The sequence below is a fragment of the Hesperophylax consimilis genome, chromosome 4 (genome assembly GCF_061612785.1).
Source record: "Hesperophylax consimilis isolate HC1 chromosome 4, BYU_Hcon_1.0, whole genome shotgun sequence".
NCBI lineage: Eukaryota > Metazoa > Arthropoda > Insecta > Trichoptera > Limnephilidae > Hesperophylax > Hesperophylax consimilis.
Genome location: NC_142839.1, coordinates 34628073 through 34653251, shown reverse-complemented (window position 1 = coordinate 34653251; position 25179 = coordinate 34628073). Strand labels below are relative to the sequence as shown.

General features: G+C 33.6%; 1 non-coding gene across 1 annotated transcript; it reads right to left on the bottom strand.

Annotated features, from left to right (window-relative positions):
* Window positions 1–7332: 7332 nt before the first annotated feature.
* TRNAT-CGU (transfer RNA threonine (anticodon CGU)) lies at window positions 7333–7404 on the bottom strand. The gene has a single exon. It is a non-coding gene; the product is annotated as a tRNA-Thr (tRNA).
* Window positions 7405–25179: the final 17775 nt, after the last annotated feature.

The window sequence follows — 25179 nt, the reverse complement described above, 5'->3', positions numbered from 1 at the left end:
TACGTTCAAGGTCGTACGTCACGTGGACAAACTAGGATGTACACACTTGAAGGGGTGTGTAATAAAGAGAGGAGCAAAGGCTTGTAGAGACGGCAGGGGAGGAATTTTCCATCCCTGCGAACACATATGCAAAGCCTTATGGAAAAGCTACCTATGGGACTTTAAGGAAAAATTATCGTAGAAAGAAGAGAAGGAAAAGTTTGAAGTAGAAAGGGCAGATCATTACAGATTTAACGTAATATCCTACCAAAAGACAACTACGAGTATTCAAAAATTGTAAAATATCATTTTAATAGTTATTTTGTTAATCCTAAAATTGTTCGTTCCACTGGGGGCCATTATTTTAGTGACAGTTTTAAGATGACTTTTTTTAACCCAAACTTAGACCTATTACAGGTTCGCTGGTTCTTAGCTTGGATTAAATTTAAAAAAAAAACTAGCCAAAAATAGCATTTTCACATTAATATGTCAAAATAATTATGTCATGAACAAAATACGTCAAATAATCCGTATTTTGAACGAAATAACTGTTTAAATGCACTATTTTCCGACTCTAATTCAATTTGTCTCATAATTAAAATGATTCAATGTGCTCCCTCAAAAAATATCTGTAGTAAGCATCTCCAGTCATTCTAAAACTTTACCAACAATACTAATGGTTTAAACTATTTTTAAAAATTTAAACTTTAACTTTAAAATTTTAACTATTTAAACCATTCTTATTCATTAAACTGCTTTGCTGATAACAGCATATAAACTTCTAAATGGTAACGTCTGTATTCCCGATATTATAGAAAAATTTGAGTTTTATGTCCCCGACAATTATACAAGAGCGCGCAGGCACAGAACCTTTGTCGTTCCAAAATGCAGAACCAACTTACCATTAGTAATGCCGCTCGGAAAAATGATTATGTTACTAGATTACCTGTCCCCTGATATAGATATTTTCCAACTTAATATTCACCAGTTCAAAAACGCTATTATTACTTAATAAATTAAAATAAAATGTATGTTTATTATTGGTTATGTATAACTGTAAATATGCATTTAAAATAAAATAAATAAATTAAATTAATCAAAACGACAGTAAAATCTACTGACTGAGAGCTACAAATTAAAGCAAAAACTCCAAACTCAACAGTCGACGCGTCTTAATTCGGCAAACTTCATTAGCAGCCATGGGTGTAGTTATAAATAATAATACTTAGCATAAGTTGAACACAATACCGGCTGGTTGGTGCTTGCTAGTAATGCAAGTGGGTTTGCAAATTGCAGGCATTTAAGGGTGTTTAGTACGCGGGCGCTGATAGTGAGGGGCGGCCGTAAATCACCTGGCTTTCTGCTCTGCGCTGCACCATGAAATAATATACAGCCCTCCGGGTATTTTTGCAGAAATGTATGTAGTATTTTAGAAAGTTAGGCTGCGCTTTCATAAATTTGCGAAATTAATAGTTTTGTTTATGGTTTTTCTGGGGCCGCGTTTGGTGGTTATTTATTTGTGTTTCGCTAACTTAAATGACAAAGTGTTTTAGTAAATTTTTGAACCATTCTTATTCATAAATCACACCCATTCAAAAATACGTGTTTGAGACAGGATTTAAACCTGAAACCTTTTACGACCGGGATAACAGCTGATTCGCATATCTTACTGAAAATTAACATAGTTGATCATAATGCTGGTCTTACATGGGAGCTTTGAAGGTACACCCACCCTGTCCCACCCCGGTATAGGTGACTTATGGTCACCTCTTCGGAGCTCTCGCATGAATCTAATTTTTTTGAATAAAAGGCTCTACAATTTATATAAATGAAGCTAGGCCTTCAAAGTCCCCGCATACGGTGTTATGAAGCGGTATGCAAGCGCTTACAAGTACTAAACTAAGGACAACACAGAAAAATAAACAACAAAAAAATCAAGATTAAGTGTCAGGCATATAGTTGGTGGAGGGGACCCACACTCCAGTACCTGTAAACACATAAAAGTAAAATAAACAATAGAGTGAAGGGGGAGTTTCGCCGAACCACGACTGGCAGTCCTGTTGAGAAATTGGTGGTGGTTGGGGCGACTGGTGCAGGTCAGGACTTCCACACCCCTTAGCCGACCACCCGGTGGTGCCCTGAAGATAAGTATTGGAAAAAGAGGGATAAAACCCTAAAGAACCTAGGGGAAAGAAGCGTCAGGAGGTCGGAGGCAGGGTGGAGGTTACCCCAGCCCGCACAGTCACCCCTCTGACCACCAACGCTCATCAGGGGTGGCGCAGGTGATTGGCGGAGTCCCCCGGTAAGAAAGAATAATAAGAAGCTCCAGTCGTGCATGCGGGGACGAGGCCCGTTATCCAACCCCTAATGGGGAAAATAAACAAAACAAAACAGACAACGGAGTTCAGTTCTCGCCTGTAAACTCGTTGCTGTTACTAAAAAAAAAGAAAAGAGAACCGGAAAAAATACATGTAAAAAGAAGAGAAAATAAGAGGAAAAATGAAAAACAATAATCAATCCAAAAAGTGCCACATAAGGGCAACGGTAAATAAGTAAAAACAAAAGTAAAGGTGTAAAAATAAGATCTGCATGGTCTGTAAAGAGGACAGTAAGTATTGAATAAGATAACAAAGTAAAGTAAGAGAGATAATTAGTAAACACAGATATATAAGAGTACTTACAGTGTCTGTAAAAAGAAAAACAGTGTGTTAACCTTAGACAGGGAAAAAGAAACATATGAAAAGAAAACAGAAAATAAGAATTAAAAAGTACAAGACAAGTTAATTAAAAAAAAAAAAAAAAAAACAAAATATAAACGAATGGAAATCATCTGCAACAGCTGGTACAGTAAAAAAAAGAAATAAGATAAGAATAATAAAATAAGAAAAACAGAATAGCATATACAATAATGAAAGAGTTGTAAAATAATAAGTCATGGAGCAGGAGCAGTACACCGGGGGTTCCCAATTATTACACTAGTCAACGACTCTAAGCACAGGCCATCTCTCAACCCAGATCCTAGTAAACTTCCTCAAACATTCGAAATTCACACTGTTAGAAACAAGATCGGTGTTCCACACCGGTCTAATGGGGTCATTCAGACCGTCTATCATTTCGTCTCTGGCATCCTTCAAAATCTCACAGTGCCACAGAATGTGCTCGGCCGACTGGTAATTATTGCCACAAGCGCAATTGGGGTGGGTGGACAGGGCAAGGCTGTGAAGCCTTCCCCTGAATTCCCCATGTCCTGAAAGGAGCTGCGTAACGTGATGGTCCAGTTTGAGGAAGGCCCCTTCCATTCTGAGTTTAACTGAAGGGAAGAAGGAGAAGGTCCATCTTCCCTTGCTCGACCTATCCCAACGGACCTGCCACTCTTTGAGCGACAGGTCCCTCATCGTTCGGAGCAGTCCTGGGAGAGTTCCTGGTCCACCCGGTGTCAGGACGACACCAAGGTGGTTGGCCGGGGATCCACGGATTAATCGCTGCTTCGTTAACACCTCCCTAATTTCTACATGGGAGCTATGCTTTCACAATATATGTGAGCTTAGCCCTTTTAACGTACCGCTCGCCATACGTTCCCAATAGGAATTTATAGAAACAGACCAAGCCAATGTATATTATTAGCGTAGGTATAGCTTATACGTGAGACTAGCTTAATGATCATTCGCAAAGATAATGTTATTTTTTAATATTTTTCAAATGTCATAAACATGATATTTATAAATATAAACTAAGTTATAAAATTGTCTATATATATCCCCTACCCACCGGTGAGAATTTTGTTCTGCCGGTATTACAATGGAAGATACTCTGAGAAACTAGTGTCATTGATCCCTTCGGCACCAGTGCGTAGTCGGGAAACACGCCAAACACGCTTCCAATATTTGTACACAGTTAACATTTTCACGTGAGAACGGGTCGTTTCTACGACTGACAATATTTAATTTTTTCCTTCTAAGAACCTTGGTACCAGCGTAATAATCAGAACACGTTGCTTGAGATATAACGGAAGACTTAGCTCCAGGGTTGGATCCCGGAGTTCTGGAAGCTTCTAACCCACGACGCGCGACATGCACTTATTATTTGCCTCTATAATAATAATGTATTTAATTGCATTTTCCTTCACAGAATGAGTCTATTCAAGTTCATAAAGAATATGATTACATTATGGTTATTAAATATTTCTGCATCAGCATAAAATATTTAGCAATCAACAAGACTAATTTTATCAAAAACACCTCAACTATTGGCAGGTCTACGAAAATAATTTCCAGGCAGCGAAACCTGCAAATTTAATAATATTTCCGTCTGCATATACCGGAGGCGAATTTGCCTTGCCTCGGTTCGAAGCGGGAAACTTTATGACAGATGAATCAATTATAGAGGTGAAATAGCCAAGATGGCGCTACTAGAAGGCCAATGTAGCGGCGATGGCGCGGCGGTAGCGAGCGAGCCGTTTCGATGTGTTCATTTGGCCCGTGAGCAAATAGCCGCTTGAATATGAAGACAGCTACTTGAACGAGTAATAAATCCAACAAAGTTTTATGTAACAGATATGAATAATCGTGCATTTCTTTCATTTTAAAATGTTCAACCATGATGCTTTTGAAGATAATATTTAAAAAAAAAATTATGTAAATTATCTATACCCATAAATTTGTTACATCCTTTGAAAGACAATATTTATACATAACTAGTTATTAGTTACTTGTACAAGACAAGTAACTATGTCAGTTCTAATTTTCTAAATGTGACACAATTGTGAAAAAAGAAATTAAATAGATTACAAGTGTAGAATCTTGACATATTAAGGCACATTATAATTTATATTTTTTTGCAAACGCCACATTACAATAATTTTCCGTTGAAAGTATATTACAGGTAGGTACTTACTTTATCGCCTGTCTGAATTTTTCACACAAATATTTTTTTTTAAATGGACACTTAAATTAAAAGAAAATTAGAGTTCAGTAAACGTGAATAATTACACGTGCAAATATATCACTACGAATGTAATTATTGTTTCTTAAATTGTAAAAAATCTACTGAATATTAACGTTTAACACAAAAAAATATTGACCTGAACAACACCTTGTAGTCTATAATACTACTAAGCAATAATATACTAATGCGTTGGTACACGTAAATTCTATACGGGTAGTTAGTAAATTCTATACGGATTTTTAGTAAAATAAATACGGGTAGCTAACCATAATGTGCCAATTTTAAAGGCCCTAATAATATGGGATAACGTAACGTATATAGTGAATAGTAATTATTTTGGATCAGAGATTATATTTTTGTAAACAATACAGAAAAATCGGTTTTAATTCTGGTACTCGTATTTCAATTTTTTGTAAAAAATAAAAGTGGTATTGTATTAAATCTATAGAAGCAGTCAATCCACCGTTATTTAATGAGCATCGATGTATTTTAACGTTTATTATTGCGTGCAGGTAGAAGACTGCCAATAGCGTAAAAAAAACAATTTGATAGGAATTAATGATCAGACAAAGGAATGACATGCTTTATTGCTGAAAGAAAAAATTGATTCAGAACTATTCAAAATCATTGAAATTATACACATTCAATGAAAAATATTTTTTCCACTAATACATACTAGTTTTCACGGTACGCCACTGCGTCTGGCACCGCTGGCACTAACAAAACAAAAAGCAAACAACAAAATTCATGCTATCTGCAATAGTGTCACTCACCGGGAAATGAATTGTTTTTTATTTTATTTTATAGGTCCATTTCGTCGTTTGTACAGTGTTTTAACAGACTATTTCTATTTTTTGTCGATGGACCACTGATTTTTTTCCAGTTAAAACACAAAAAATATCTGAATTCTGACGCATGGGTAACAGAATACCTAGTTACGTTGTTGGACAGCAGATTTTTGCAGTTACAATAAAAAATAACTGAAAAATCAAAGCCTGGGTAATAATAATAAAATAGAAACTGCAAATATTCCTGGTAAAAAAAACAGATATCTGTTTGGTAAGAAACTACATTCATCAGCAGTTTTTCTTTTCTTGGTACGCCGTATTAGAATGTTAGTTCTGAATATCAGAATATAGATGAAATATCAGGTATCCTGAAAAGTTCATGGCGTCTACTATAATCCATATAAATAAAGGCGTTCCAATAATAATATCTTATCAACTTGGTTTTTACGTAAGTAAATATGTTAAAGAACTATGTAAATACCGGTTACCACTATCCCAACAAACAAATACGCAAAAAATAATTATACTAGTAGTTCTGTGGACAGTAAACCTCGCGTCCAAACAGGTACATTTCTAATTTTTACTTGTTTTGAAATAGCTGACTTATAAGATTTATAAGTAGGTACAATACCTACCTACTTAAGCCCTAAAGCCTCTGAAATTTCGCAGTGTACTGCTCTTATTCCGAGGAGGATTCCGTGGAAAACATTTTCACATTACATTTGATTCCAGATAAATTCGCTGTTTGTGAATGCATTTTAAAATAAAATAAAGTTCTTGAAATCAAATGAAAATTTCTTTTGGCATTAAAAATCGACACATGCAGTCAAAAATACGAACATTGTGAAAGCAAACAAAGAAATTTTTTGAAGGTGTTTATCCTGTAAACTGTAATTAATACTTTAAACGAAACTAAAAAACATATTTAATTAGACAAAGGTATTATAAAAGTCACATAAATTTTTTTTTCGTTTTATATTAAAAAATATATATTATTATTAAAAAATTGCAAACCTTGATTTATATCTATCAAACGCTAAATGTTATTTCACGAATTAATGCACACGGGAAAGCACGGTATTCTCTCCTAACACTGTTTAAATAATATTTCTAAACATAATAAAAAATAAGGTAGCATAACTTTTATGAGATCGTGTCGTGCTACATACGGGATACATTTCTGCCAAAAAAACTCCAATACTCAAAAAGGTTCAATGACTCTTCTCTGTGATGAATATCTCCCGAAATTGCCCAAGGGGTTAATAAATAAATATTGCGATTTTGTATTGAAAAAAGAGTATTTACTGAACCATTAAAATGGCCAACATTTTGAAACGAAAACCGAGATGTAAAAAATCAATTTACAGGCAGATGAAATGCCAAATGATCGATTTAAACCAGAACTTAAAACTCTAGGAGAAAACCAAAATTTTTAATTATTGTATTCAGCGCCAAACTCTTGTCTCATAATGTCACAACATACCTCCCAAAAACTGATTAACTTTAAAAGTAGCTACTGAATTTAAAATTTGTATTTTTAAAAGTTTTAATTGATTTTGCTTATGATTTTTAAGCCTAATAAAAAAAACCGAAAACAAGGATTTAAAATAAATACCTTCTGTGCCTCCTGTGAGGATTGAACTCACGACCCCTGGTTTACGAGACCAGTGCTCTACCACTGAGCTAAAGAGGCTCGAGGTTTGTGAATCTTATTAATGCAGTTAAATCCTAAAGCGTTAATGGTTCAACACACCCTATGTATATATTGTATATTATGTATGTATTGTAATACGCTTTGCGGTACTTCCCACATAAAAATATGTGATACAATGGTATTTTCCATTAAATTGAGCAGTAATGTTTATGTAATTCGAATAATGAAACTGATTTTTTAGGTAAACTTTAGTAAAATTATTTTGGTATTCACATTTACTAATATATTACGTCAACATGATAAACCCAGCAATGTGTTATGAAGAGTCCGCCCGTTTCTTCATTCTAACCAGAAATCTTTTCATACGAAGTTCCATAAATCCATGTATAAATAGATATTGTGCGAAGTACAAAGATGTTCTGATAATGTAGAAACAATATAACAACCAGCAATTATATATTTATACAAAACCTCAATTATTTTTATTTTTTTGATGTTCAGTAGGTTTAAGGTCTTCGTCCTTTTAGTATAGGTGTGTTGGTCATTAGGTTGGTGTATTAATTTTTCCTATAAATTTGAGCAGAACTTTTTTAGTATAGTTTTATATTCCCGAAAACACAAAAGTTTAAAAAAAATGTAATTTGAATGAATTCTTATGACTGATTTTTAGATTATTTTTACTATAACTTGTTGTGTTTTAACGAGCTGCTTCATGTTGCAGATCTCCATCCAATAATCCCGTATTCTATACGTGATTGACAAAGAGCATAGTAGATTTTATACAGATCATTTAGTAGATCGCATATATTTCTACAGTGGTACATGAGCTTTGTGAGTTTCTAATGTTTAATATTTGTATATATGTATATTAAAATGGGAGTGTCAACAAAGATTTTCATAGATTTAAATGCCAAGTTATTTTATAGCTCCTTTTTAAAAGTTCTTTAAATAGTTGGCGGTGTCAAAAATCTCAGAATAATCTTCATATTTAAAATTTTGTACTGTGATTTTTTTAAAATTTTTATTTTAAGTTTTACGTACCTTTATTTTGCACGGTCTGACAATAGATGTCATCTAAATGTAATGACACATTTGTTTATCATTTAGTAATATACTAATTTATGAAGCATCACACCGTTTGCAGAGAGAATTAATCGCCCCACAACTGTCTCGGCACATTCCATTATTTTTTGTATTCACTTCATAAGTCATCTATTCATACTATGCTATTGTTCTAACTAAAGTATTTGATTCATTTAATCGTGCCATGTCTTTCCTAACATCTCCGGCTTCTTTTGCCGTTCATTTTTTACCATTATATATCCTTTGAGTTCACCTAATTACCGATGATTGTGGTATAAAAAAAATAAAAAAAATTGGCGTTATTCATTCAGAGAAACTCTCATTATAGCCTGCCAAAGATTTCTTTTTCACTTAGGTACATAAATTATAAAGTAGGCCAACCTCAGAGATTGGTTTTCTAGAAAGATAGTGGATTTGGGAACGTAATAAAGTATGCACGCAGTCCCACCCCCATCACTGACAAACGAGTCTCGGTGGTTTAAATAAATTTACTGGTAGGTAGATCTGATGGGATTTCTAACATTCCAATATCCGGTTAGTTCCAATATCTTACCGGGATCTGATTCCGGGAATATCTTCGAAATCCGCCTGATATATTATTTATATAATTCAGCTCCTTGTAACTCCTGGTTGCCAGAAATGGTCTAGTAATCTTCCTGAGAAAATGATATTATAGAAGTTAATGAAAATCGTTTATTTAAGTATATTATAAATTTTTTTTAAACAATTTACTGTACTTAGCAATTACGAATTTGACATCATATATTTTTCTATGAACAATCGATTTTTTTTTATTTAAGACCTATTCTGTAGATTCTCAAACGAAATTTTGGAACAACCGCCGCATTTGAACAACAAACGCTAATTCAAAAAAAAATCTTCCCCGTTTCCATAGCCAAAATTGTTTTGTTTATTATTTGTGAAAAATCAATAAAAATATGAATATTTAAATAAAAACTTTAAACTCTCTTTTATAAGTTTTATGTTTTTGTTTTTATGTGAATGCCGCACATAAGTCCCTACCATCTGGAGCCGGTAAAACCATGGCATCCCCAATTGGGGTATGTTGTGAGGCCAAAGGCAGCGGGGGGGGGGAAGAGATCGGGATGAGGAAGATGGGGGAGTACTTGGCTATTCAGATCTGGTCACCAAACACGGCTAAAGCCACTTCAAGCAAAGTTTCAATTCTGAATGATGTTCTTACACCAGGGTGATACTGAGAGTACATTCCACTCTAGAACGTGCCAAGTCTACTATATATTACTTAAAATGATTAAATTGTGAAATAACACAAATTTAAAAAAAAATTTACTTGCCCCGGGATTTAACACCGCGACTTTCGGCTTGCTAGTCGAGAGCCTAACCCCTCGACCACGGACTGCGCATTATGTATAGATTTATATTTTCTTTTCGTAAAAATGATCTGTTTTTAAGAGAGTTCGTAACATTTATTTATTTTTTATTTAAGTACATAAAACAGGCATGGTGCCCAAAAATTTATATACATGGATGTAAATTTTATATAAATTAAATTTTATATATATATTATTTTATATATATGACAAAATATCTACATTTAATCAAATGTGGGTAGCTTCATAAAAGGATAAGCAGTTTAAGATTTTTCTCTTTATACCCACGCAGGTAAGACTATTAAATAAATTTTACCAAGACATTAATTAGGCTTTGCAGTAAATTATGTAGAAATTAAACAGCCATTTTAATAAGCTGGGTATTATAAGCACACCGTAAAACCTTTCAGCATCTAACGTTTGAAGTATTATTTCTTTGAAATACGTCCCAAGATATTTCATTGTTCACCGCGTAAATTAAAATTCTTGGAAATGAAATCAATGTTTGGATGTAGGTACAAGTTTTGAATTTGATATGATGCTAACTGACTAAAACAAAACTAGCATCTTGGGTTTATTAATCAACGGGTGTTTGGAATTCCTCTTGTCCGCAACTACTGAATAGCGAAATGGATAGAAGTGTGTCTGGTGTACCTGATGTACGGTCGATTTCCCCTTACTTCGTGTGAAATTGATTAACGTTGGTTTAATTTGATGTTAATAAATTTAATATAGAAACTCTCGCCACCTTTTTGAATATCTAATTAATAGTTGTCGATCGATATTTTGACATTCGAACGATTTATGATACGTTGCTGTTGCAGTTCATATTATTAATGTCTGTCAATTTGTCAGCTGAATAGCAGGTCATACTCTTATGCTTGTCAGTCGATTATATTTTATTCAGAAGCTGAAACGCACCGAGAATCGCCATCGAACGGGGACGTGATGGCAAAATGGCATGATAGAAATAAGCAGACATGGCTCAGTAGTCCAGAGCATCTGACCGGCGCAAGACGCATTGCGATCGTGACGTTTAAGTATTGTGCCCTTTTAATTGAGCCCTCTGGCCTAGATCATAGGAATCAATAGGTCAAATTATTGTCTTAGTATTTTTAATTCAAATTAATATTTTTAGATCACACTTCTACTTGTTTTGCCGTGCATTGCCCGCAGCGGAGCGGCCATTTTTTGTTATCTAATAATTCCTCGCGTCTCTCCCCGTCCAAGCCTGTAGCAGTGGAATTCCCCGCTTTGCCCGCGAAACTAAAGCGCCAAACGTCACGTCAAAGGCGTATACATTTCCCGCGTGAAATATTGCACGGCCCTCGGTATGCAGCGCCACGTGCTGGTAGGCTTTTGAACTACACCAGTACACGGTGTACGCTGTACGTGTACGTGTGTCGAGTAGTGCCTCCTTACTTTTATGAATTTTATGGTGGAATTTTATAGAGTGAGCTGCAGTATTGGGGTTTCCGTACAACAAAGTGTACAGTTGAATTAAAAAATGTTTCATGCAGTTTTTTTTGTTTTTTTTTTTGCTTTTTATCTTTTTTTTTATTTAGGAAATAAACACTCATTTATATATTTAGCTTTAACAGCAATTATTTACAATATAGACCATATAGACCAATAATGTTCCAATAATTCTAGTCGTTGATTCAATATTTGAACCTATACAATATATTCATAAATGACAAAGAAATATAAAGAATAAATATTATACGGAATTACAAAATGTTATAAAACAATTAAAGACAGTTAGTAGTAATACAGTTCACAAAATTAAAAAATAAGTTATCAGTTTAGTAAGATGCATTTTATATGTTTTCAAGTTACATTTACTTTCATCCCTAATTTTAGTAAATAATAATGTTATCAAAACAGTTGTATCACTTAAATACTATTATTTGCAATAATTTATTATCATTATAACTATTTTGTTGATAATTTTTTTTTATGAAAAACTCATGATTATAAGACATGGTTTTTATGCATAGCACAAAGGATAATAAATTGAATTACTGAGCCACGTCGGCTTATTTCCATCACGCCAAATAATTCAATATGTAGTAGCACTTCAATAAAAAATTACTGCTTAAAAATATAATAGTACAATAGTAATTGTTGATTGAAGTACTAGTACACATTGAATTATTTGGCGTGTTGGAAATAAGCCGACTTGGCTCAGTGGTCCAGAGCGTCTTACAAGACATCAGAAGGCGTGGGTTTAATTCCCGTCGGCGGCATTTATTTTTACTCGGGAGATATTTTCAATTTGTATTGATATTGCAAGCGACTTTTTGTTGATATTTTGTCAAAACATCAGATAAGATCGCTAAAGTGAAAATTAAGTAAATGCTTAGTAAATTGCAAAAACTTTAGTAATATTTTGTCAGTAGAAGTGAAATAGTCTATCTGTATTATTAATGGCTTAAGCTAATATTAGTTCCTCAGGAAGAAATATACCATACATGCGTTACACGAACGTAAATATATAGGCAGATGGGTAAAATTCAGCATCACTAAAGTCGAATTAGCATAAATTAGTAACCATCACATAAGATCACATCAGATAAGCTAATAAAGCCTTATTATACGTATCTAAATTCTGTGCAATTACCAATAACATTCTCCCCTCTGCGAATATTCAGTTACCTGGGTATCGATTCTCCTATCCAGACCGCTCGCAATCGCCGTCGAAAGTACATACATCGGTCGACATTCTTATTCTTAAATCTTTCCGAAGTTACATAATTACGCCAAATGTCAAAAATTGTTCGTTAGTTATTCGAGTGTAAAGACGTCGAGAATCGAGGCCCTGATATGACGTACGTTCATAAATACCGTGCAATATAGATACAATCAAGCATCTAAATGACCTAGTTATAAAACTTTTGTTAAACCAATCCAAAAATGTATAACCTTTCTAGCCGCGTCTCGGGAGAGCAATCTAATGCTTGGTAATTTTATTAAAGCACATAAAATGGGGTAGATGGTTTAATCTCTTAAACTGAAAGCACCAATATGTTTTCGGGTCGGCTTATGCGGTATCAAGTGTTTTGATACGACTAGTATCGTTAGTACTCGTACATTACGAGTATTTACTTAACCTTTGATTTCAAATTATTTCACTTCTGTAAATTAACTTGATCTTAGTAAATCTCTGCATTCAAATGGGAATATGCTAGGCATGCTGTACGGATAACGGATGACAGATGGAATTCACGTAATATTAAAGCTCATAGTTGGGGATGAGACACAGGGGTTACCTGTTATTAAGATGGACTGACGAGGGAACTGCCAGATTCAAATGCACGATAGCCGATTCAGATCGGCATATAACGGCTTTATAAATTCAGTAATAATTGACTTAGGCACAGCTGTTTCAAATGTAACATTGTCATCAAATGGCCACTTTGGTGATATTTGAAAGGTCCCCGTTAAACGTTGATTCCAGGCGACTTTCAGTTTTCTATAAAATTTTAGTAAGCTAAAAATCATAGAAACATGATATTCCGCTGATCACAATTTTTTCAAAAGCTGAAACGGACTTACAATCGGCACTTAACGGAATACTTTCAACTTTAAACGTTGAACGTTAACGTTCAATAGCCATTTGATGACTGTGCCACTCGTGAATTTCTGCGAAACAACTCGGCCTTAGCATTCTCTTGATTAGTCAAGCTGTTTGAGTGTAAAAATAAATAAATACGTACACAAATGTCCTCACAAATAATATAAACGCTCTATAACCTTCAGAGAGAAAGGACAGAGAGCATAATCACAATGTTATTGTTCAGTTTTGTGGTATACATTTGTTTAATAAGTGATGTTTAAAATTTTATTAGACAATGCGTGATGTTACGTGATAAGTTATTAAATATTTTGAGGTTCTTTCGGAAGATATAACTGTGCTTTGGGTTTTAGGAATTTTGTGTGCAAAGCTTGTTTTGTTTTAGGTAAATATGTGTTTATGAGACTTTTAAAAGAAATTAAATTTGTCTGGAGATAACCTTACTTTTAGGCGTAGACAATAATAATTAAAACGGTACCAAACATGCTTAAATTCGTTTTCACACTTTACAATCAAGAAAATACAATTTTAACATATAGAAAAAAACGTTAATCCAATCTACATATGTACTTACGATATTTTACGATGCGATTATCGCACAAAAGTCACTGGAGGTAGTGTGTCTATGGAATGTACAAATTAAGGTATTTGGAGATGTGGAAAAAAGTTTAGGAACTATGCAGCTATTAATCTTGCATTGGTAAAAAGTAACTGTCTTTCTATATATCTATCTATCTAATCACTAATCGCTGCTTTAATTCCGCAGTTTGATTCAAGGTGGGCGGTTCAGTTTATTTTTCAAAATAACCAAAACCGTTCCGGTTTCTCAAACTGAAATAAATCTTATATTTTTATCGCACGAATACCTAACCACGTTTTTCGTTCATTGGAAAACATAGCATTTTAAATGGTATTAATGTAGCGTTATTAAATTAATTATTTAAGTACAACTTTTCACGATGAACGGTTTCGGCGACAGCATTGCACGCGAAAGCGTTTCGTCGCAACGGGTAACCGCTTTTCGCGTACAACGTGGCGGACGGCGTTTCTTATATGTTGAATGGAAAACGTTTACTTGATACCGCTTAGGACGGGTGTAGCCGTTAAGTGGAGTGTGGGGGGGAGATGTTTAAAAGATTCGCGCCGAATTCTCAAACTATCCGTACTCATTGGAATCATTTCGAGCGATTGTATTGTGGGAGTAGTTACACGTTTTTATTTTAAAGTGGTTCTCCAAAAATCTACGAAAATGTTACAACCGTTTCGGAACTTAAATACGAAGTTACGAAAAAACGGTTTCTCATTATTTTACTAACCTATAATTTTGATCGGTGTTCTTTTTCACCAGGACTATATAAAAGTGTCTGCTACTTACAGGCCTTTTTCCAAAGTGCCATGGGAATTATGTTTCTGAAGTAAACCATTTTTAAAGCTTCATCGTTAAAAAGGCATTCTTAAAGTTTGTCCGAATGACAGGACTACCAAACCAACCGACAAGAGCAGGTACAGCGCGTACCCCACGCAGAGCTAATTGCTAACTTCACGTTATTAATCACCCGGCTCTTGACTTTAGTTGGTTCCGTGTCCTGGCGCAGCGACCCTTCTTTTGCAAAGCCGGCTGGAAGGAGATTTATTTCATCTGCACCCCACGTTACACGTTATGAGAGCGAAAACTTTCGCAGGCATTAATCAATTGTCGGGGAATTGAAATACCTCGATTCAAGGGAAAGTTAATTTGGTGACTCTTAAACCATACAAACCATGCATGGGTCTGAAATTCTGAAACTAGGTGGTTAGCTTTAAGCTCAAATACAGCGGGTGCCTGAACCGATATGTTTTAACAAATTTCAATTCCGTTTTACTACCGAGTTTCTAAATTTTTACTAAATGTAAACTTTTTTAAAATTCAACCATTTGAATTTAACTTTTGGTTTTGAAAGCGGTATTAAACCAACTTACTAACATCCGATTGAGCTGAAATTCTGCAAATATAGTCGTTCCATTCGATTCCACCTTTGACGCCAATCACGTGCACACCCAAAGACATATCGTGGAGTTACTGCCAAAAGCTTTTAACTACATTTTTTGGTTTTAGTGAGTTAGCTATGATTTTAATGTTTACGTTTTATAATCTACGCCTGGAATAAGTTTGGGTCCTTTCTTATGTCGTTAAGTATTTTTTTCGGTACTGAATTTTAGTTTATAAATTATTAGTTAATATAATTAATAGACAAGAAAAATATTATAAAAACAGTTAATAAAAATAATTTTTGTTTGATAAACAACCACTAATGATTTAAAATAAATAACATTAATATTATTTCGGAAAACCCTGACTTTATAAAGAATATCGAACACTAAAATTGAGCTTCTTCCAAAACATATTGTTTTTGTAAGTTACCATCTTTTAGCAGTAGCCCCATGATATACATATTTATCTGAATCGGACGATATTACAGCAGTTAATATACGAAATAATGTCGGTCCTAAACGAACGGCATCTGGAAAGGTTGGTCGCTCGATTGACTTCAGTACCTGGGAAGGCAGGTTCAATCCTCAGCTAACAAAAAAATATCTTTCTTTAAAAATAAATGTATTATGGTTAGTTAGATTGTTTTTAACCGGTTTGATTTTTGATTATTTTTTTATGTTATAGGTGTGGTAAAGGGTGGACTTTAACACGTATAGATCTTCAATTATGCGAGTAATTTTAGCTTTCCAAATGAAATATTGGGAATTTGAAGGCGATATCTGCAAACAGTAGGGGCGAACAATGTAAGTATTTATTACTATATCAACCTATTTGGTAAATTTCTTTATAATCAAGAATCAACTACTGTACAAGAGAAACAAAAACTGTTAAGACCAGTTTGAATTTCAACACTTTGAGGTGCGAATTCACTTTGCAATGTAAAAACGAGAACCTAAAAAATATTAATGAGATGAAACATTTGTTTCCTTGTACAAACAACAGATATCGTTTATTTTCTATTTTTTTAAAGATTAATTTACGGTTTTTTGCTGTCTTATAATATTATTATAGTATAGGTAACTAAATAAGATGTTTTCGTAATAATACATGATAAATGTATCAAATAAAAAAAAACAATAACGCTCGCATGCGGCCAACGTGCAGAGCGATTAACAATAACATGATCGTGTTATGGTTCTGTAATTTTTACAGCCCACCTGAGATGAATGCTGTGACTTCTGAAATACCAATTATTTTTGTTAGTTTATTTTTACACCAATATCTTTGGAATTAACTGCTAGAATATTGTGATTTCAAGAAAAACGCCCTTTCAAGATAAATTGTTGCCGCTAGTAATCTACCCCTAACGGCAAGGGAAATCGGTTTTCTTTTTTTCCAGTCTTTAAAATTCCAATTTATTTTTCCTAACAATGTCGTTACAGTGGTAATGACTTCATTTCGTTGTATACTTACTCATCCCATCCCTTTTGTTAAAACTTAAATTATAGAGTAATATTCGAGTGATATCTTTTACCGTGACATTAGGGATGGAGAATTTTCGTGGAATTCAAGTTCTGTGAAAGTTCTATTCAAGTATTAGCATTGCTTTATCAGTGGCCGGTTTTTTCATGGTTCTTGGATAGTAACAGAACTAGAATAGGAATTTCACGAATTATTAATATTAAATTTGAAATTTTATAAATTGTTCAAATTTAAAGACGGAGAAACTGAGTATTGCTCATTTATTAAGAATCTCTGTAATAGTTGGTTATCCAGTTAAAAACGGGTTTGCAGGCCAAGAAAAATGAATTAACGGGTTTCTTTATAATCTTTTACATTTAGTAAATTATGAATATTGTTTCACGATGAAGGAATATGTGTATTTTCCTTCATAATATATTATGACGAAATGCGATAATATTCATGATTTTCATAAACACGTGTTTCGTCATCGTGATAATATATTTGTAATTTACTAAAAAGTTTATCAGGAAACCTGTAAATTCATTCGTTAAAATCTGCAACCCCGTTTTTAACTGAATAACCAATAATTTGAAGAGGTTCTTAATAAATTAGCAATACTGATTTTTCTACTCGCATAAAGTGTTACGTTACGCCCGCACGCAAGGACTCATTTATAGTGATTTGTTTTTGAGGTATTATGCCGTGTTGCGCTACCTCCTTCTATAGTCAACGTTTATGACAGCATTGCAGTGTCCATCATCAGGGCATGAAGATTCGATACCGTGTTGCCAGCTGCAACCCTCTAAGAGCTGACATTAACGTATAATTACAAAGTGGTTTTTTTATATATATATAAATATATTTAAATATAAACTAACCATTTTCTGGGTAAAATTTTGTATAAAATAGTTGCCAATCTGAAAGGTCCTATAATATTAATTGTACTTAAATACGTTTTATGTTTTAGAAAGGCTTCAGGCTTTTCACTTTCCCCAGCCTTTGAAGGTTTAAGAAATAGAAAAGAGACGTCTTTGAGTATGTGATTTGATTTCCGATCGACGATAAGGTTAAATAAGGGAAATAAAAGTTGTTTTAACTGATTGATCCTTTCATCCTTCATACGTTAGTGGTGTGCGTAATCCAAAAACCCTTTTATAAAACAGTAAATTAATCGAATATGGTTTGAAATTAATCTGTTGAAATGTTATGTGATTAAGAATACTTAGGATTCAGATTATGAAAATTATCCCACAAAATTTTGGTTAGAGCCCAGGTGTCACAAATACAATCTTCTGCAAACTAGATTTTTTAAATTGTAGTTTTTTTCAAATAACAGGTTATTCGTAACGCTAGTCCTTAATCTTATTAAAAAAACTGTTTGGGATAGTGAAACTACGGTATCCCCGCTTGAGGAATGCTGTGAGTCTGATGAAAATGGGAGAAGGAAAGGAGATGAGGAGAAATGAAGGTTGGATACAACCTAGCTATTAAAATCAAATCATTAAATACATCAATGCTTGTATTTTAGCCGGCGATATTGAAAGTACTTTGCTCTCGCACTATGTATGTACGCTGAATCATTCTTTTTTACTATTTTTAGAATGTTATCGATAATTGCGAAACATTTCGATTATCTCCCGCAATCTCAAAATCGGTACGTCGGATAATGCCATCACTAGCCTACATGGTTTTGACTTATACCTTTTTGCTAAAGGTGAGCCAAAAGGGAGTTGTATTTTAGTTTTAAGTCGGAGAAAACTCGACATTATTTACACAAAGAACTTATCCGTCAGCAGCGTTTTCATTACTCGAGTTTACTGAGATATATTCACATCGTGTGTTTTAACCTTTCGTTATTTCTATCTTTCCAATATTATTGCCTGTAAGTCCAATACAAAACCTTCGTTTTCTTTAAAAGCTTAAATCTAATTTCGTTAACAAATCTTAGCACTTATTTACGAAAACTTGTATCCTTTTCGTGTGCGGAAATACCTTGTAAGGGAAAACAATAAATTGACACAAATAAATAAAGTTGTTTCTTTGCATAGAACCGAAGACCAGCGTTAGTTTTATCTTGCATCCAATAAATTTTGTCACGCAGGTATTTTGAAAATGGGTCATAACGGTGTGTATATAAAAGCCGGAAAATCGTGGCATTTTCCGAAATGGTTGTTTAACATTAGGAAAAAACATTTGATATTTATTTTACCTTTTTAACCGACCTCACCCAATCTAACCTCACCTTAAACTATACTGGTAATCTATTTTAATTTATAAAGCATGTTGAGAGACGTGATATCTAAGTAATTCCTGAGAATATTTCGAATAAATAATGCAAATGACACTTTGGTCTTCGGTGCTTTTCATTTTTATTTTATTGGACAGCTATTGTCGAGGTGGGAGGTTGGGTTTTTACTCGGCTGTGTGATCAGGGACCACGTGGTTTTTGAGGTTGTTTGTTTTTGAAAATGAAAAAAAGAAATTAAAAATGTCAACGTGTCAAGTCGGGTACGTTTCTTAACAACCTGTATAAAGATTTTGTGTGAAAAGTAAAAAATAAAAATAAAATACATTCTTTTCATTTTCGCTTCACACTATTTTAATGCACTCATATTGAAAAATCAGGTAGATATTTTTAAGATGTGATACTACATAAGGGCCCTGGCTGCCCAGGGTTAGTATTATTACGGCATCACCTCTTTGTGGAATTTTGTGAGGCTGATAGAAGTGGGATGAAGAGGATTGGGGAAGAGAAACGTCAAGAAGTATATGATATGATCGTGGTTTTTAATTATAGCTGAAACCACTCAAAAGTGACTTTGTAATTTTGTATAGTTACTTACCAGAGCTTTATAGTTGGTCTATTACCAGATCTCTCTTTCCAACATCATCAACAAAACATTGTTTTACAAACTCTTGGATTATTTGATTTTAAAAGATCACCGTAGATGACACACGCCTTCATAAGGCGAAATAGCCATCACGCTAACTTGATGAGACGTCACTAAGAATTTGCATTTTAAAAACAGGTTTTTTGAGGGAGATTTTTAATTTAACTTAAGACGCGATATTAAATAAATAAATCAATTTCTTAATCAGCGATCTTCGCGATTTGCTTTTGGATCATTACACAACATCGTGCATAGATTATAAAATGTCGATAAACCCGTTTTTTGCTTCAATAATTCACCAAAGTCCGATATAATGATATGAATTCCTACGAGGATTTCTAGGGTCGACGCACAATGGGATAACGATACGGGTTTAGTTTTACGAGATCACATTTATTTTTACCTGTTTGATTCAGCAAAATAAAACAATAAAATCCTCGTACAATAGAAATTGTAAGAACATCAATCACTTGGAAGAAATACATACAACCTTTCCAATAGCCTTATTTGGATTGTAATACGGTACCGAAAAATAAAATTTGTCTTCTTAAATTAAATATTCTAAAATCTACATAATTTAAAGGCGAAAGATTCACCATCCTTATGCTTTTATGCATAATATGATACGGTATCAGAGGATGGAATGGAACTTATCACAATCACTTTACACAGCACAAACGTAAATAATAAAAACGAGTCTGAATAAACTATCATCATTATAAACACATATTATTCGAAACATCTTTAAAAAAAGTCTTACATATAAAGCAATATTCACCATGCAAAATGGCAAAACCAATTAAAGATAATATTTTAAATAACATCGCATCATTTTAAAATAATATAAATCTCAGGCAACTCATCAAGTTCTCCCGATTACAAAATGAAAAAAAAATCAAATAGATTATATTATTGTAAAAATTATATATAATATTTTTCAATTTTTTTAAAATCAGTTATAGAAAAAAGAAAAAAATGAATAAAATAAAAATCAATTACTTTAAAAGACACACAAAACAAATAAACTGAATGAAATAACAATCCGTATACTGAGTGTTAAGGGACATACTTGACTTACTTTAACAAGTGACATTATTTAGAGTAAAAAATGTAAATGAAATTTTGGTCTCCGGTGACAATTATGATGTTTTTTGTTTTGTTTTTCAACAAAAAACATTAAAAATCAGTAGGAATTGGAGAGCTATGGTGATTACTCGGCGGAATGACCGGTGACCACATTGAAAGAATTTAGAAAACACTTTTTTTTTAAGTTAAAAAAAAACATGAACAACAGTCACCGGAGACCAAAATTTAATTTGCAGTTTTTACTCCAAATAATGTCAGGAACCACTAGTTAAAGTAAGTCAAATACACCCCTTAACACCCTACCAAAAAAAACCAAATAACAACAATAAATAGAACACACCCCTTGCGCACAATCTCAGATTAATTATGGGGGTGTATTTAACTGTAACATTACTACTGTTGGAATAAATTTTAACATATTTTTTTGTAAAATTAGCTTTTTAATCATATTTAGAATATATATTTATAAGTATGTACGTTTAAAAAAATACAGCGAGTATCTGTAGGTTTATCCATAAGTTTATCATTAGAATTATCCCAATGATTATCGGCAGGATTATCCGTAGGGTTATCCAATTGTATATTGAGGGTTGATCTTGATAATAAGTATTTTTATATACGCTTCCCATATGTCTATATTTTTTTGCGCGTTTACAGACTGATTTAACTTAACAGTAACCGTTTAAATAACCAGTAGTCGAGAAGTAAGGCTCTTGATACGCAAGCCAGAGGTCACGGGTTCGTGACATGTCACAATTTACTAAAATTTCACTTTTCACAAAATAATCTAAAGTATATTTGCGGCACGTTCCAGAGTGGAAGATTCTCTCAGTATCGCTCTGGTGTAAGACCACCATTCAGAATTGGAACGTTGCTTGAAATGGCTTTGGCCATGTTTGGTGATCAGATTTGAATAGCCAGGTACTTTCCCACTTTCTTCTTCCCCATCTGCTTTCCCTCCTCACTACCTTCAGCCTCATTAGGGATGCCATAGTCTCGAGGCGGTTGGAGTAGTTGGGACTCGTGCGGTTTAACATAAAAAATGTATCATTATGTAATTTATCTGTACATACTTATTATCTGTGCATATGTATTATATTTGATGTGCTGTTTGTGAAAAATGTGGTTTCTCCAATCAAGTATAGCAAGTGGTTCGTTGATTACCTATCAGAAAGAACGAAAGTAACAAAATATGGTGGTAAAACATCTGAACCACATCACACTAATAAAGGCGTTCCGCAGGGTTCTGTTTTAGATGCATTGTTGTTCATTATATATATTAATGATATTATCAAAGTGTTAAAACATTGTGCAATTAAACTATTTGCTGATGATACATTGTTATACATAGCCAGTAAAAATTTGCAGGACGCCATTGAAAAAATACAAGTTGACTTAAATTATGTAACACTTTGGTTAAACCAAAACAAACAAAATTGAATGTTATGAAAACAAAGTTTTTAATTGTCGATGTAATGCTAAAAATTGATAACGTAAACATAGAAAGGGTGAGTAGTATTAAATATATAGGTGTAATATTAGATGAAAAATTACTAAGGTGAAAAATATTATTACTTATAAATATATATTAACAAACAAACACTAATTCTGAATAAATAAAATTTTATTATTTGTATAAGTAGAATAAATAAATTGTCACATAAAAACGATTAAATCCGTGAGACACTCAAACGTCCTGTGATTGGTCGGCGGTTTCTGACAGCATTTAAACAGCTACCTCACAGGTTGGCCGGCCGCGTGCATAAAGAAGGGGGACAATTTTGTGCCAACTTGCGCACTCGAGTCACTACTGTGGCTTACAATTATTTTTCAAAATAATTCATGCTTTTTGGAAATGTTGAAAATATTGAAATTGGGTTCTTTTTGTTTTCATTCCGACCCGAGTGGGATTTTTTTTCAATTTTCAGTTTCAGTGCCTGCAACCCGGGCAATTATTTTAATTTATTTGTATTATTACAATGTTATTTTTACCCGCCTTACCAGACAAAGTCCGTACTGAATCGGTTGACCATACTCTTATCCGACAAAATCGAGGTGCGCATGACGTCAGGCGAACCCCTCAGATTGTGATCGTTATGGAGGCTTTTAAAAATGCAAAACTTTAAAATTATTTTAACTGAATGAAATAATGACAATAATTCTTCATTGTATTCGTTGCACACTTTGGTCAGAATACGAACTAAAGTAATTGAGGCGATGATAACAATTCGAGGAGTATCTATCCCTTTATTTGACTATTTCGTCGAGGGAATTTAGAGTTTCGTATTTCGGGAAGGAAACGACCCTAATAACTGTCATTCAAAAACCAACATTGGACTTTAAAAATGACTTATTTCACTCTTCAACTTGCTTAGTATTCAACAGTCCTGTATTCTAGCGCAACCGTATGAAATGCTCCATAAAACAACTTTTTGGGCGCTCGTTAAAGGGAGAGTTGTTTCAAAGTAACCACACAAATTAAACTTGTGGCATTTGTGCAGTACCTACCCACAGCACCTACAGCAGTGCTCCGCAACCGGTGTGCCGTGGCACACTGGTGTGCCGTAAGCTGGTTACAGGTGTCCCGCGGTCAATTTCAATGTATTTGATATTTTACAATATTTCATTATGTATTACACAATGATAAATTATTTTTCATAATTTAGTCTATTTTTCAAAATGTAGTATAGAATTTTTGTTTTATTCTGTGCTGAAATGGGAGCTGAATATGAATCCCTATTGTTTTATACTGAAATTCGTTGGCTATCCCGAGGCAAAGTTTTGGCTAGATTGTTTGAGCTTCGTCATGAGGTGCATGAGTTTTTTTTAAATCAAAATATGCACGAACTATATCAGCGCCTCGATGATGATTACCGATTGATTAAATTTGCATACATGGCTGATATATTTGAGCATTTAAATGAACTTAACCCTAGATTCATAACCATTCGTCTCACAGACCGCGCAAAACGTAAATTTGTTTCTAGTGTCTCGAGTGAAAGAGTTAGAATGATGACTCCTCAAGTACCTTCCTAGATCGCTTGTTTATTAGTAACTCGGGTGCGCTTACCTCGCAGTGAAGTCTTGTGGACAAGTTATAGACCTTTGAACGTCTGAGGGACGAATGTTTATGAATAGTGTAACTTTTGACGAGACTGCAAGTTATTTCGAAAACATTGTTTTTTATGAGTTCTGGTTATACAGAGTAAAATTAAGTATATGATACTATTCTATATGAGTTATTATTTATAGTTACATCTTATTTTATCGTTCAATATTATTATTGTATGTATTTTACATCAAATCTTTTATTTTATTTTGGAATGGATGATCGGCAAATTGATGACTATTTGAATCGTTTATCTGATTCTGGTGATGATGATTTTACCAGTCAGCAAAAGGATGTAGAAATCAGTGATGTCGAAGATCACGTGGAATTAGATGAAATGGTCCCGACAGATTCCGACAGTGATAACGACATGGTTACGTAAAAGACACGAAATGCCAACATTGAAGAGATGCCTAAAAAGGAAAATCGCCGAAGTTTTAGATGAAATTCCTACCATTGCCACACCTGGTCCAAGTGGTACTCAAAAAAAGGTTTGTGGTTATTGTGATTATAAAAAACGGCATATGACAAAGTTCCAATGCAAGCAATGCAAAAAGTATATGTGCATGGACCATCGCGGCCTCATGTGTGTGGAATGTACCGATGAAATTTAATTTTAACTCGTTTATTATTTTTTTTGTTACCTAATTAAACATATTAAAGAGTGCCATACTTAATTTATTTATTTTATTTACAAGTACCCCAAATTTAGTCGTCTGTGAGATGAATGTTTATGAATAATGTTCCTCTTAGATAAGGTTATGAATCTAGGGTTAAACCAAAGGACCAACCATAGTACAACTGAAAACAAACAATTAATTGTGGATCTGGCCCAACAACATTTTTGTATGCTTCAGCACAAATTTTATCAGTATTTTTATTCCATTAATGCGGAACAATACGATTGGATTCGAAATCCTTTTGCAACTAATGCAATAAATTTTAAGGAAACACTGCCTGTATATAATTTGAGAGGAATTTACAGATTTATATAATGACATTACTTTAAAACTTCACTTCTCCGAAGTTCCATTAGATTTTTTCTAGATTAACGTTATCCTAGACGAATATCCTCGTATTTTTGACAAAGCAATCTTAACACTACTTCCATTTTCAACGACGTATTTATGTGAGTAAAGTTTTTCAACGTTTGTATTAATTAAAAATGATAAGCGGTCATGCTTAAAAGTCGTTCTGTCAAAAAAAGAGCCGAATATAAAACTTTTGTGTTCATTGAAACAAGCGCAGGTATCATATTAATTTATAATAATTATTAGATA